Genomic DNA, 13,736 nt, shown 5'->3' on the forward strand with positions numbered 1-13,736 from the left:
AACTCTAAGAAGAAATTTAAGATTAAAAACCCCATAGTTATTTGATGGGCAACAGCCTGCAGACTTGAACTGCACAATCTCACATGAGTTTTTAAGCTAAATAATGTATATTTCTTCCCTCTTTCTTAGACACATAGCCACATCCGGGAGTGCTGCACACTGCCATGTATGTCTGAGAGGCATTATGGAAGTGTTTAGAAGGAACACGTTATCATATAGATATGATCCTCATTTCACAAAGCCCTTTAGAAGCACAATTCCTTGGAAGGAAGTCCTTACATAGCCCTGTGGTAAAGATGGGGATGAGAAGGGGGGTAAGTGCTCTCTGGAGACTAGGGCATAGTCTTCTTTTGCCTGCCTTTGACTTGTGTGTGGAGTTTCAAGATGTCTATTGTCATTTCCTACATACAGTCTACCCTTCCTGTTCCCAGTTAGTGGATAGGGTGGCACTTCCATGATAAACTGTGACCACAGAGTTGCTTGACTGGGCAAAAAGACTGTGTAGGGAAGATACTGAACATGAGAGATATGGACCTACAACTTGTAGCAGCTGTGGCAATGTAGACATGTCCTGACCAGGGACTGCCTGAAAATCTACAGTTCTGTGTTTCAGGATCCAGTGCTTTCTGGGAACTTTTAAGATTAAATTTCATGCATCATTCTTATACTGAATAAAACCAGAAGAGAGCAGAGTTTCTTACAGGAGGGACACGATGGTTTTTAGTCACTTTGGAGAAGGGTGGTATTTGTGAGTGGGAGGAACTGTGATTTGAAAATTCCTGTAGGGGTTAAAAAAGAGAATTATGTGTATACATGAATTTTGTTTCTGAGTAATGCTCATTCAGCTCTGCAGCCCACAGCTGTTTGGTTCACGGAGCAAAGCTGAGGTTATGTGCAACTTGTTTCGCTAACATTTCACACTATTGCTCCAGCCCAGATAATTCCACCGATGTTGGCAGTGCTGAGAGTTGCAATTTTAGCTGTGTTTCCATTGACTCACTGGTATATTAACTGCTGTGCCTTATCTGTTCTGGCCAGCGAATCAAACACAGCAGTTCAAAAGCCACTGGCTAGAAGAGCTGCAAACTAATCTGCAGCTTGGTGACTTTGCTTGACTTCAGTCACTAAGAGAAAACAATATTTAAAAATCAGCCCCTCTCTGAAATTACTTGTCCTTTAATCTGACTATAAAAACATCCATTGCATGCTTTACATATCCAATCTCTGGAAAATCAGGAAGTCTCAATCAAGTAGCAAATAGGCAGTGCTAAGACAAATATTTTGTTATCAGTTCCTTGCTGTGGAATCTATATTGGCTGGTAATTTTTGTCACTGTTAGTTCTTAGAAAGACTACTTTTGATCCACACAAACAAACACTTAATTTCTGTCTTGCCCAATGATGGTAGATGAAGGTGATTATTCTCGATATGCCCCCTCCCTGGCTTAACTTCAAAATTAGCTCTGCTTTTTTGGACTGGAGCCCTTAAGAATGTTGTGCTTTCCTACCTAAATCATTCTGTTTCTCTTCTGCTGCTGCTAAGAGATACAGCATTACTTGCAGCTGCAGGTGTTACTAATGCTTTGGAGCCATTAGGAGAAATGCTATACTCCCTTATCATGCCATGTTACAACCATGAAATGTAGGAGATTGCAGTACTTTTAACTAAAACCACAGATGCAGTAGTACCATTCAAATGAATAGCAGTCATCAGCTTAATGAGCTTTATTTTAGCACCCAAGCTCTATACTGAAATAGGAGAAAGAACAGAAAAGCTTCATTTGTTATTTGGCAAACACAGAGACACTAAACCTGCGATAAGAATAACAAGGGTTCAAACCTGGTCAGGTGACAGGTACAACTAGACCTGTGTCTACAGAACTGGGTTGCATGAAAGTAGTGTCATCTTGTTTTATTGGAGTAGCTGTGCTGCTGACGTTCCTGCCATCTGCCAAGGCCTGATTCATGAGCAACCAGTTTATTAGCCCACTGTGAGGACACAAGGGGCCTATAAGGGTGTTATCTCACAGCACTGCATCCTTTAGATGCACAAGAGTGATTCCATCCCGTATTACTCAGGACTACAGCCATATGTGAAGCCACACAAAATGTGCTGGTGGATCTCCTGAGCCCTGAAGTCCCACACTAAACAGGTGCGGCAGAAGCAGTGAGAATAGCAGCAGCAATATACATCTGCTTCCAAGCTAAATCAACCATATTGTGGCATTTCACAGTGAGAAGAAAGTGCTTTTCAGCTGACTGCATCACTGAGGTTGCACATTTTGAATGCATTTTCCTTATTTTATTGCACACTGTCTCAGAGTGATGCTGGCAGTTCTGATAAAGCAGGGTGGCTTGGATGAGTCAGGGGGGCTGCATGATCTGTAAGTGTAAATTGAATTCCATCATTGATTACTTTTCTGTGCCATCTTTGCAGCGTGACTTTTTTTGTTTTTTGGTTTTTTTTTCTAATTTTAATAAGCTTCCTGCATTGTCAGGTTTTTCAAGAGTGTGACGACTTGGGGTGCCTTCAAGTGTGTTTTTGAAATGAGGCTACAGAAGCCTTGGTAATGTGGAGAAAGATGAAGTTGCTAGAAAACTGTGCTCCACAGGGGACAGAGATATACCTTTGTCAACTTTTTAGCTCAAAGTTGTTACCTTCTTGTAGAGTAATGTATATGGTGAAGGCTGGAGTTCTTTTGTCAGGGTTTTCTACTGTTAATGATACTTTTCCTAGCACCTTTCACTTGATGTACTTTGATTAATTTCAATCTCCTTATTGAAAAGTAGGAAAGGTTAAAAACCTTCTCATTTACATGGTAGGTCCAGTGATCTGCTTAATGTCCACCAGTACCTCAGATCTAGGAATGGATTCTAAACTACAGCAGGCTATCAGCATTTGATGCCAGCCCTGGGAAAGATAACTTTTCACAACTCCTTCCTCCTGCTGCTTCCCTACAGAGGCACTGGTTCAGCTTCTACTTTGTGTAGCTCTTTTTTTTTTGAAAAAGAGAAGTTACAAGTTAAGAACCTGTGATACTAGAGGATACTGCAGAGCTGTTTTTTTCTTTGGAAGTACCTATAGAAAATTCTGATAGGATACCACCTGGAATATGCTGTGGAAAAAAAAGCCTGAGCAACAGTGCAGTTTTTCCAAGGTTATTGTAAGCCTTTGGATTATTTCTATAATTGATTCCTGGTGGCATGTGTAGTATTAAATCATGGGTTAAGTAACAGAAGCAAGCAGGAAACGCAAAACTTAACTCGCAAAATCTCTGAGGAAAGGGTAAAGAATCTGCACTGAAGCATTAGTAAAGAAAGAACTGAAACAAATCTTCCAGAAGTGGGAAATGGGCTAGGTGCCATCATCAATTATCTTGAAAATGTAGTTTTCATGTAATCAGTGAGCAACTGTTTTGTAGGTTGATCACCATTCCTAGATTACCCCAAAGACTGGGTTGTGACAGTCACTTCTGTGACAGTCACAAACCTTTGTGACAAACCTTTCTTGAGTAGGGAAAAGTTTGAGAGTGGACAAGAGTTAAATTGTGCAAAGGGAGAGACATGTTATCGGTTGCTGCTTTTGTGTAGGCATCCTAGAATGTGTATAGAGAAGATTCTGCCATGAAACAATCCAGGAGCCTGTTGTCATTATTACTGACTTCCACAGATCTCTTCCTAGAAATAATTTCAAATATGGGATATTTAACCAGTTCTGCTACAGCCATTCCTCAAATCTGAGCAAGAGGAGCTTTGTAAATAGACCATTATGTACATGTTGTAAGAAGTCATGAACAGCTTATGAACAGAAAAGAATGTATTCTTTTGTTCAGGTGCACCAGTAGTGAATAAGTTTGAGGATTCCTACTAATAAAAGTTGCCCTATACTAGTAACTCTTCCCATTTGTGCAAATAAAGTCATTCCCTAAAGTTGCCAATTACAGAGCTGTTGCAATTACAGTGACTCTTTCAGGATCATTACGATAAGGAAAAGCCAATTTGATGGGTGTTTGCCATTATAGTTTCAAATGTCGGAGCAGGACATGATATTTTTCCAAGTACATGTGTCTGTTGAAAGCTAGGTGTTTTTTCCTAGTACTCTTTGCTAAAAAGGTCTTTTCTTATTGCCATAGCTGTTATTGTTGTTACCTCTATTTCTTTCAGCATGTATGCTTAAAATCCATGACGGGCCTTCAGATACAGTTCTGTATTAAGCCCAGACAGGCAGGGTGCAGTGTTTGAAGGTGAAGCTGCCAAAAGAAATACGCCTTGATGCTACAGGAAATTCAGGTGGCATTGATTCAGAAGAGAGCCAGATGCTTCAGGCTGAGTCAGTGCTGAATCCCCTCACAGATTCAGCAGGCAGCATTTTATTGGGACCTTTTCATACATGAGCTGAATAACTGTATAGCCCTACTCATCAAAGATATCCTCATCTGTTTTAATGTGATAGTTTTGTGTTTAGTCTTCGGGCTAAATTCAAGCTTGGCTGTCTCTGTGTCATGTAGAAGTTGGTGGTTCCTATTTGATATGGTTGGAGAGCTTTCTTGGAAGAGCAGTCATCATCAGAGGCAGAAATGTTCTAACACTTTACATGACCCCTTCAGGAAGAGATTTCTTCTTCAGTGGGCTTGTTGGACATTTGAGTGAAGTTGATGCTAAACCTAATATATAAGGAGTTTTGAGTACATCTATGAAAAATTACCTTCTCCCTCTCTCAACTTATTTGGAGTTTGGCCTCAAAATCTGTAGCTTACGCTGATTCTTGAAACATTGAGAAAGTCTGTTGTGATAAAATGGGTAGGAAAAATGTTAAATTCTAATGCAGAAGAAGGTAGGAAAAAAACCAATGAAAGTATTTTTGAGTATTTTCTTCATAATCTGAGAAGAGATATTAAAGAGGTGCAAGTCCTATTTGATTTATTTTGAAAGTCGTGCACAAAGCTCATTTCTGTATATGGCTCAGTTACCTTTTCTTTCCATTAATCCATAGGAAAACTTTTAGTAAAGGCCATAGCAGCTAGCTGTAACATTTTCAAAGTCTTTGATACTGGGGCTTAATATGAGCCACCCCGTTCCAGGGGGGCTGGATGTAGCCATCGACTGAACAGCCTTAAGAGGTCAGTTAGCTTGTCATGGAAACCAGACATTGTGGCTGGTGAGCAGGTTTCTCCTTCAGAGAATTTTGGTATCATTAGAAAGTTCTCACATGGGTTTCTGTAGCATAGACCATGACCTAAAGATCATAACATCACTGTGACATGCTGGAGGGAAAATCTGAACTAATCACTCATAATAACTCTGGACAGACCCACAGGGTAAGTCTGAGGTCAGGGCTGAATTGATCTTTGATGTGAGAATGGAAGTAGCTGTAATTCTCTTGCTGGTCATGGGAATGGGACTGAGCCAAAACCAGTTTTCTCTGAACTGTGTAAGTGGGAGAAGGCATGAGAATGTGACTTGGGAGTGTCTCAGTTTTATGTGCAAAGAACTCCATCTCTGTGTGATCATTCAGGCCAGCGCAAAGTAAATGATGAGTAGGAACACTCAGTAATGGTTTATATAGGTTTTGTACTTGCTTTCTGCAGGCTTCTTCTTGTCTAAATAAAATCTTAAGAGTTCAGCTATAACAGTTCTTGCATTAACAGTCACTAAAAGTTGGGTGCTATATGGCAGCCCATGTTATGTGGGAAATGGAAAGAGATGCTTAGTTGCTCTCTTTTGGCCATATGGTTTGTGAATTTGGATAGCTGGGTGACAATGTAGCCATTGAAACCCAGCTTCCAGCCCAGCTCCTGGTGCCCTCTATCTATTGGCATTCTAGTCATGAAAATGATTTATGTTTTCTTTGCTTTTTTGCTTTTCTGGTGCTGCGCACAGTGGGGGGAGAAGGAAGGTGGGAGGAGGGGAAGTGAACAATTTGGGGCAGGAGCTTTTGTGTCCTGTTGCTATAAGTCATTATGATCTGACCCCTTGGATTTTCAGCCCCCTTACCCATCCACCACTCCTTATGTGACTGTCACTTCACATTATTGTAATTAGCAAGTGCTGCCCCCAGAGATCTGACAGTGGAAGTGAAAAATCTGAGAAGCTCTCTGCCAACTTCAAATTACCAAATTAACCCTGTCACTGCAGGACAGATTGACCTGCTCCAGAAATAGCTCTTTGGCATTTGCAATGGGACAATCCCATGCTCCTGCTGTTGTAATGCATCTCCCTTGTCTCACCCTGCTTTGTCCTCCTTGTGCCCTCCCAAGGCTGCTTCACCCTCCCTCCTCCCAACATGCCACCACTTTTTGCTGGATTTGAGAAGTTACGCTACTAATGAGGGCACTCAAGCTGACAGTCCCAGCATCCATGTGCGTGGATGGTAAGTGTGGCTTTCCATGGCTATGCCAAATGAAGTCTGCCCTCAGAAAAGCCCCTGCTGGTCTGTGCATGTCTCTCTTCTCCTTTCTCTCTGCCTGGGACTTCTCCTCCCACTGTGCGAGCACCACATAGTGCAAAACCACTTGTGTCCCTGCCCATTCATGAGACTGTTGGTTCATGCTGCTGGTTAAGACTAACCATCTTTGCTGCTGTGGATACCTCAGCCAGGTGGATGAAAGCTAGATCATGTCTGCCTCCTCCTGCTGCGAGTTCCCCACTTTTGTAAAGGGACTTTCTCCAAGTATGACTAGCATCTGCTGTTGTCAAGGCCCTTGTTACACAGCATTTACAAATCTTGCTTCCTTATCTTGTGAGCAGGAGTTGGCTGGAGGTCATCCTTGTTGCTACTCTGCATAGCTCATTAGGAGCAGCTCCTGCTCACCTGCTGTGCAGAGGTGACAGCACAGTGACAACACAAAGGAAGGTTCCCTTCCCCTTGGAAATACGTTGTTTCAAACAAAAAATTGGAATATGGAGAACGCGACAATATCTGAGACCCAGTCTCTATAGCCATTGTATCTGTTCAGACAAATGCAGTCGGAGATCCTGAGAGTCCTGTGGTTCAACTGGGCGATGAACCCAGTATGTGTGACAGGCATAAAACCGACATTTTATTTCCTTGCCTGTTCTGCACCCTCAGGTATAGGTGCAGGGTTTTTTAATCCCAAACTTATAAAAGCTGGTACCCCTAGTCCTTTAAGATAAGGCTAGACTCTTTTTTGAAGTAGTTCCACACTGCCATAATTAGTTCTGATCCATGATGTGCTTCCCGTCTAACCCTCTTGCTATTGTTATCATCAGTTACAATGATTACTATTGCTTCAAATTGTGTATTTCTTAACATAGCTTCTCTATGGGGCTGGGGCAGATCAGCTTCTCCTCGTCACCCCAAGAAGTGTAAGTGAGAGCTCCTGAACCATTATTTCGGTATCTGGTCTTTACATGCTTGAGCCGTGAAGTTCCTGGGCCTGCTTTCAGCTTTCAAACATGCAGATTTGACTTTGCACCAAACCGCTTATGGTACTTTATGCCTGTCTGCATGGCAGACCATTTTTGTAAGGGCACTGTTTTGTGCCTGACACTGTGCTAGATCCTAGCAGTAACTGTGTTCACCAAGAAGCTGGAAAATGCCTACAGAGCTGCTACTGTGTTTAGCTTTTCTAATCACATCAAATTCTGATGGCTTGTCTACTACATCCACAGCATAATGCATCTTTTCCTTTTATCTGTGATATGTTGTAGGTTATTTTATTTCATAGAGAGCTCAAACACCTATATTAGGGCAGCAGACTCCATGTTTCTTTTCTCTTTTACGATATTTACATCCACTGCTCATCATCAGAGAACACTGTGGTTCTCTGGAAGTGTAGCCTTGGGAGTGCATAACCTTGGTGTTATTTTTTTGCTTTATATGGATAAATGAAGAGCAAATAGTTGCCAGTAAAAGTAGACATGGAAAGAATGAAGAAAAAAACAGCAGAACTCTAAAAAATCTCTGGAAACAAAGTTATGTGCTTGGGTTATCATAAGGTGAGTCATTAGAAAAGCAGACATGACAAGCACTGGTAAAATAGTTTGTGCTTGTATTTTGTGGCTGCCTTCAAGGGAATATGACATGATTAAGAGAAATTTCTGCTCATTACTTAAATGCCTGGCTAAATTTTATGTCCATGCAGTGCAATGCAAAGTGTCAACCCCCATTGTTTCTCAAGCTTATGATTTAAGCTAACTGGAAATGTGCGTGAATAAGTCTTGCACTATTACGTTAAGTTGTCTCTGTGGCCATACTCAGTGATGCTTTCTGATGAAGCATGGACAAGGGAAGGGTTTGTTTTCAGTAGCCATCAAATACTTGTCACCAGCTGAAGGAAACAAGGACCAGAATCATAGAATTGCAGAATAGTTTGGATTGGAAAGTATCATAAGATCATCTATTTCCAACTCCTCTGGCGTAGGCAGGGATGCCTCACTAGACCATGTTGCAAAGTTGTCCTACTGACCATGGGCAGAAACACCTCACCTTTCTCATGCTGCAGTTGGCATAGTATAACTCAGGTTGGAAGGCATTTCTGGAGGTTTCTGTGTCAACCTCTTGTTCACATCAGTGATGGCTGAAGATCAGCTTTCTCACAGCTTTATCCAGTCTTGAAAAGTCAAGGGATGAAAAATGCACAACCTCTCATTTTTCCACCCACAAACAAAGTATAAGTTACAGTGCATGCAGTATAATATCTTTGTGACCAGAGGAACGTTAACAGAATCAAATCTGCTGTTATACTTGTTACTCTGCACTTGTGCACTCTTCTGCTCCATATCTGGCTCTGCCACTATCACCTTCAAAGTGTTATATTGGAAACAGTATAATTTGCATTTTAGGAGGCGTGTCCTGCCTTTGTGACCTTAGAATATTTAGCAACATAGATGTAGGAGCATGCCACACATGTAGTGAAAGTCAAAGACTTTTTCTCAGCCTATATTAGGCTCATTTGCCAGCTATAACCTTACTATTTTTATGAAGGATGCAAAAACCAGCAGCTAAAAACAGTGCATCAGTGTTCTTTTATGTCAGCAGTAGGGTAGACCAATTGCCTGGGGAATTATCACTGTCCCTACCTAGCCCAGCAGTGCTGCAACTCTCAGATGCCCTGGGAACCTTGTACCCAATAAAAGAACTGTGCTAATTGCTTGAAACCCTTTTTATATCTTCCTTCCAGGAGTATATTTGTGTATGTGAACCTAAGCTTCAGAATATCGGCAGTTCAGTAGGAGGTTCTGTTTTACTAAATCCTGGAGTCCTGGGTTAAGAAATCCTGACACACTTGGTTTAGCCACAGCTTAAGCTGGCCTTGCCACCAGACTGCTCTGTATCCTTTAGCAAATTACTTTGCCTCTTCCTGTTCATGTTTGGCCTTCTGCTCAATTTTGTCTTTTTGTCCTGACATTGTAAGCTCAGTTGTTAAATTACTGTCTCTTAGTATGGATTTGTCAATTGATGTCTTGCAACCCCAAGCAAATGCCCATATTCCCCAGCCACCATCTATTTGTTTCTTGCTTCTTGCTCTCTGCCCTTCCACAGGAAAACTCACAACAATCTTCATTTTGTTCTGTTGTGGATGGAGATGGGGAAAAAGGTTCCCAACTATTCAACCAAAACCAAAAAAAGGTTTCTTATATCCAGCAGTTACAATACCTACTATGAGCTTGTCTTTCTAGATACGTGATTTCCTGACACTAAATAAATTTGACATTTACAGCTGCTTTTCTTTGTTCCGAGACCCTGGTTTCTTTCTTCCCACTTAAAATGATGTTCTACTCTGAAAATTGTTATTAATAATGGCACCATGGGGGCTGCGTATTTCTTATGTCAATTTTACTCAGAGCACGAATGTGGATCGACAGCAAGAAACTCCCTGGCTGTTGTGGCCTTTAGGTCGTTATAGAAAAAACCTTTTCTAACTCACAACCCATCAAACCTGGATCTCAGAGTCTTAATGAACTGTGTAGAAGAGATGGAGGGCGATGAAGGAAGGCATGACGCACAGGACCAAGAACAGGCTGAGTAAGAAAAGCAGGGACATCAGGCCTCCCTTGTCCCGCTCTTGCTGCTACAGAGGATTTGTGATGTTGTAACAGGCTTTGCAGGGAGCTGAATATGAATAGTGCTTCTCCTGGGCTGTAGTACAATCAGCATTTTTGCTACATTGGCTTTATTGCTTTGCTTCATTACTCCAGTGAGCTGAATGGTAAAGTCCAAAGCTACATGCTCAGATAGATCCCTGCAGTGCTGCACACAAAAGAATGCCAAAGCTATAAGAATAAGGAAATAATGAATCTCGTAAGCACCCTTCCCTTAGGCAGAGGTTCCCTGGGTAACAGTGAAAAACTTGGAGGGGGTGTTGCCAAAAAATCCTTCTTTGCTGCAGAAAAATTAATTTGCATATTGCTACTGCTCTATGAATTGCCTGATACAGTCTTTGCCCCCCACAGAAGAGAATTGCTGACTGCCTTCACACACAATGGACAGATCCACATTCCCATAAACATGAGGCTGGGATGATGGGATTGCTTATCATTTCACCAAGATGAAACCCAATTGCTTTTTTTCTAAAAAGCAATTTCACTGCAGTATGCACATCTCTTACCAGTTTACTCTATCCATTGTTGTCTCTTCCTTACAGTCTAAATATGAGACATTTGAGTAAGGATCATTAGGTGTTCACAGTGCTGAACACAATGGGATCCTCATCTTCCTTCATCAATCACTATCACCATCACTGTCACATCAGCATTTATTTGTTTACACTGACTGTTCTGTAGGAAGCTCTGCTGGGAACCATAGTGGTAACAAGGATAAAGCACTGCTTTTCTCAGCCATGCCGCCTTTTAAGAATATAAATGGCTTAGCTCTTTATAGTACCCAAAATGACATTTTTCCACAGATACCAGTGATTATTTTCTGAGTTGGCCTTTTTCTTTTGTGCCTATCTGTTGCTTTTTTACACTGTAATATATTCTAGCTTTCTAGCACTTTCCATTTAAGGATCTTGAGGCTTTTATAGCCACGAGGTACAGAAACGTGATATCCATTTTACAGATGTGGGAAACTGAGGTAATCATGATAAGGTTTACTTGTCATCAGGGTCATGCACTGAGTTTATAGCAAAACTGGCAGTTAAGAAAAATAGGTCACCACCATTTCTTCCTCTGTTTTTAGCCATTTGCTTGCTTTGTGCCTAATCTCCCTCCTGTCTTTCGTTTCTACCATTTTCCCACTGTCTCATCCTCTCTTTCAGCAGGTCTTATCCCAAAAAGTGGGGTTTCTTTTCCAGGTTTGTAAATCTGTATCTGACCTTCAGCTGCTTCTTTCATGTAAGCTCATGCGGTACAGCACTCACACACTGCCAGCCCTGCTTCACTTTTACATGCTAAGAGCTAGGAATTCCCATAACAAACTTCCAGCTGTAGCAGGGATCTTGGACACTGGCAGTAATTCTTATCTCTCCAGCTTTTTTCCTGTGGCCCATTATAGTGCTGGCATTTAACTTTGGGTTAAAGGCCATTAGTACTTTGCTTTATACATAGGTAATCCTGGAATATTTTGGAGCCTGCAGTGTGTGTAGACTTGGAGAACAGTGTCCTCTGGGCCCTTCTGGACTTGGTATCTGTTGTACGACCCTCTGCAGTAGTATGTGAGGATGAGGGCCATCATTTTCCAGTCACTATTTCAACAGAGATTCCTAATCAGTTCAGTTATTCCCACACTGAAAAAAAATCCAAACCCCTACGATAGACAAAGTTCCTGGATGAAATCTTCAGTGTTTGCCCAGCAGTGCACCCTCAAAAAAGACAATGATGCAAATGGATAAAGGGAACTGTTTCAGGTTTGAGTGGGTTTTTTGGGTTGGTTCTTTGGTGGTGGGTTTTGGGGTTTTTTTCACCCTTCCCAAAACAATAACATGACTTCTGCAGGTGGTTATTTCAAAAAACTCTGGGCAATGTAGTCTGTGAAGTAAGAATAGCCAATTCAAAATTCTGATTCCAATTGACGCGAGCACTCTTTGTGTTTAGGCGCTGTGTAAATGCCTTTTCTGGATACATTTGTTATCTTGTTTTTAATACACTGAAATGAAGGGCAGCTGCTAAGGAGGAGGGGAGGCTCTTTGCCAATGTAAGGACACCAGGAAAGCTGTCTGCCAATTTCAGTAAGAGAAGAACATTTTTTTTTTCCTTTCCATTCCTCTACTCTTTTCCAGTGCTTCTACTGCTTCACATTCACTCCTGGGTAGAGACAGGAGTTCAGACTCCAAACTGAGTTAGTTCTTGGTTTCTTCACTAAGGCTGTCAGCTTTAGTGCTGTCAGCAGAGCAGAGTTGTGTCATAACAGTGGCTTTGTGTTGTGGGTAACTCTTCTCTATGAGATGGGTTGACATAAGCAGGCTTATAGCCCCTTTTCCCCTTTAGCCTGCTTAATGCAACGTGCAAGCTGCAGATCACTAAGGCAGACATTACTTGGCTGTACATATCTTTCCAAAAATGCCTTCAACCCTCTTCTTTCTACTAAAAGATCTCTAGAACCATGTCTTTTGTTTGAATGTTAGGTGCTCTGGTAATGGTGGCAATGGTAGTTTTCAGGTGGGACAAAAAATGAGCTCCCTGCTATGCTGTTTTCCATAAGAGTAGAGGCTGTCACAGCCTTATTCTAAACATGTGGCTACTCATCCATACAATGCCTGTGCTACTTCTTATTAGATGCCAGTTGCATTCTCACTCAGAATTTCTCAAGCATTCTTCATTTGCAAAAGCAATCCTCCCTACTTTCTGTCCTCCACTGCTGATAAATAAGTAGATGTTGTTACTGTTACTGTGTTGGTGGAAAATTAGTCCTCTATGCAGAGCAGAGATTATGCTGGAAATGGCCAGTGTCAGGTATACTAATTGATGGAATGGTGAAGTTTGTCCCAGTTGCTTAAATGTCATCATTCATATGTATTAAACTATAGTCTAATGGTGGAGTATTAATCTGGAGAGAGGAAATATATGTGCAGTTGGTGAGACAGCATATGAAGCTGGCCTCATGTTCCCCATAAAAGTTTTAAGTACACTTCAGCTTTTGAAACTAAACCACTCTGCTGGAGGACTGCCCGGTCTTGCTTTGGCTTGCTTTTTTTTTTCTCTGGATCCTGCCACATAAGAGATGTTAGGTACTTTTTCTGTGTTTTAGAAACATGGAAAATATGGCTCATGTAAGCTTATGTGAATAGATTGCTGTACTCCTCAGGCTGATGCTCTCTTTTGCATTCTGTTTTTCATTTGGTTTTCCCTTGCCTAAACCTCACCCATGTTTGTTTGCGAAGAGGACTTTTGCAGAAGTGGCAGGATTTGCTTAGAGTAGAAAGGGGAAGAGACTTGCCATGTAGGTGTACCTTTCTGGAGCTTCGCAGCAGGATCTTGTTTCTCTGCTTTCAGATGTCCTCTTTTTATGTACTTCTGACTGATGTCTGTTAATGCTTAATCACCAGTCAGCAATGCTTGAGCTATCTCATGGCTTGTTGAGGTCCACTGACTGTCACCATGCAACCCACAGCAGCCTTGGTTTTATATCATCAGAGTGAGAAGAAAGCTGTCTAATGGAAGCACTTCTTACTGGAGCTTTTGAACAGCCAGCTACAATTGTTATCCCATTCTAGGTAAAGATATGCTCATGAGGTAATAGGTGTGCAGAAAGTTAGTTACTTAGTAAAATACCACATACATTTATATAACCTTCCCTATTTATATATCCCCCTCCCTATATATATATTTATGTAT

The sequence above is a fragment of the Neopsephotus bourkii genome, unplaced genomic scaffold, assembly GCF_033783945.1.
Source record: "Neopsephotus bourkii isolate Nb327-2 ecotype Australia unplaced genomic scaffold, CSIRO-AGI_Nbou_v1 NB_1350, whole genome shotgun sequence".
NCBI lineage: Eukaryota > Metazoa > Chordata > Aves > Psittaciformes > Psittacidae > Neopsephotus > Neopsephotus bourkii.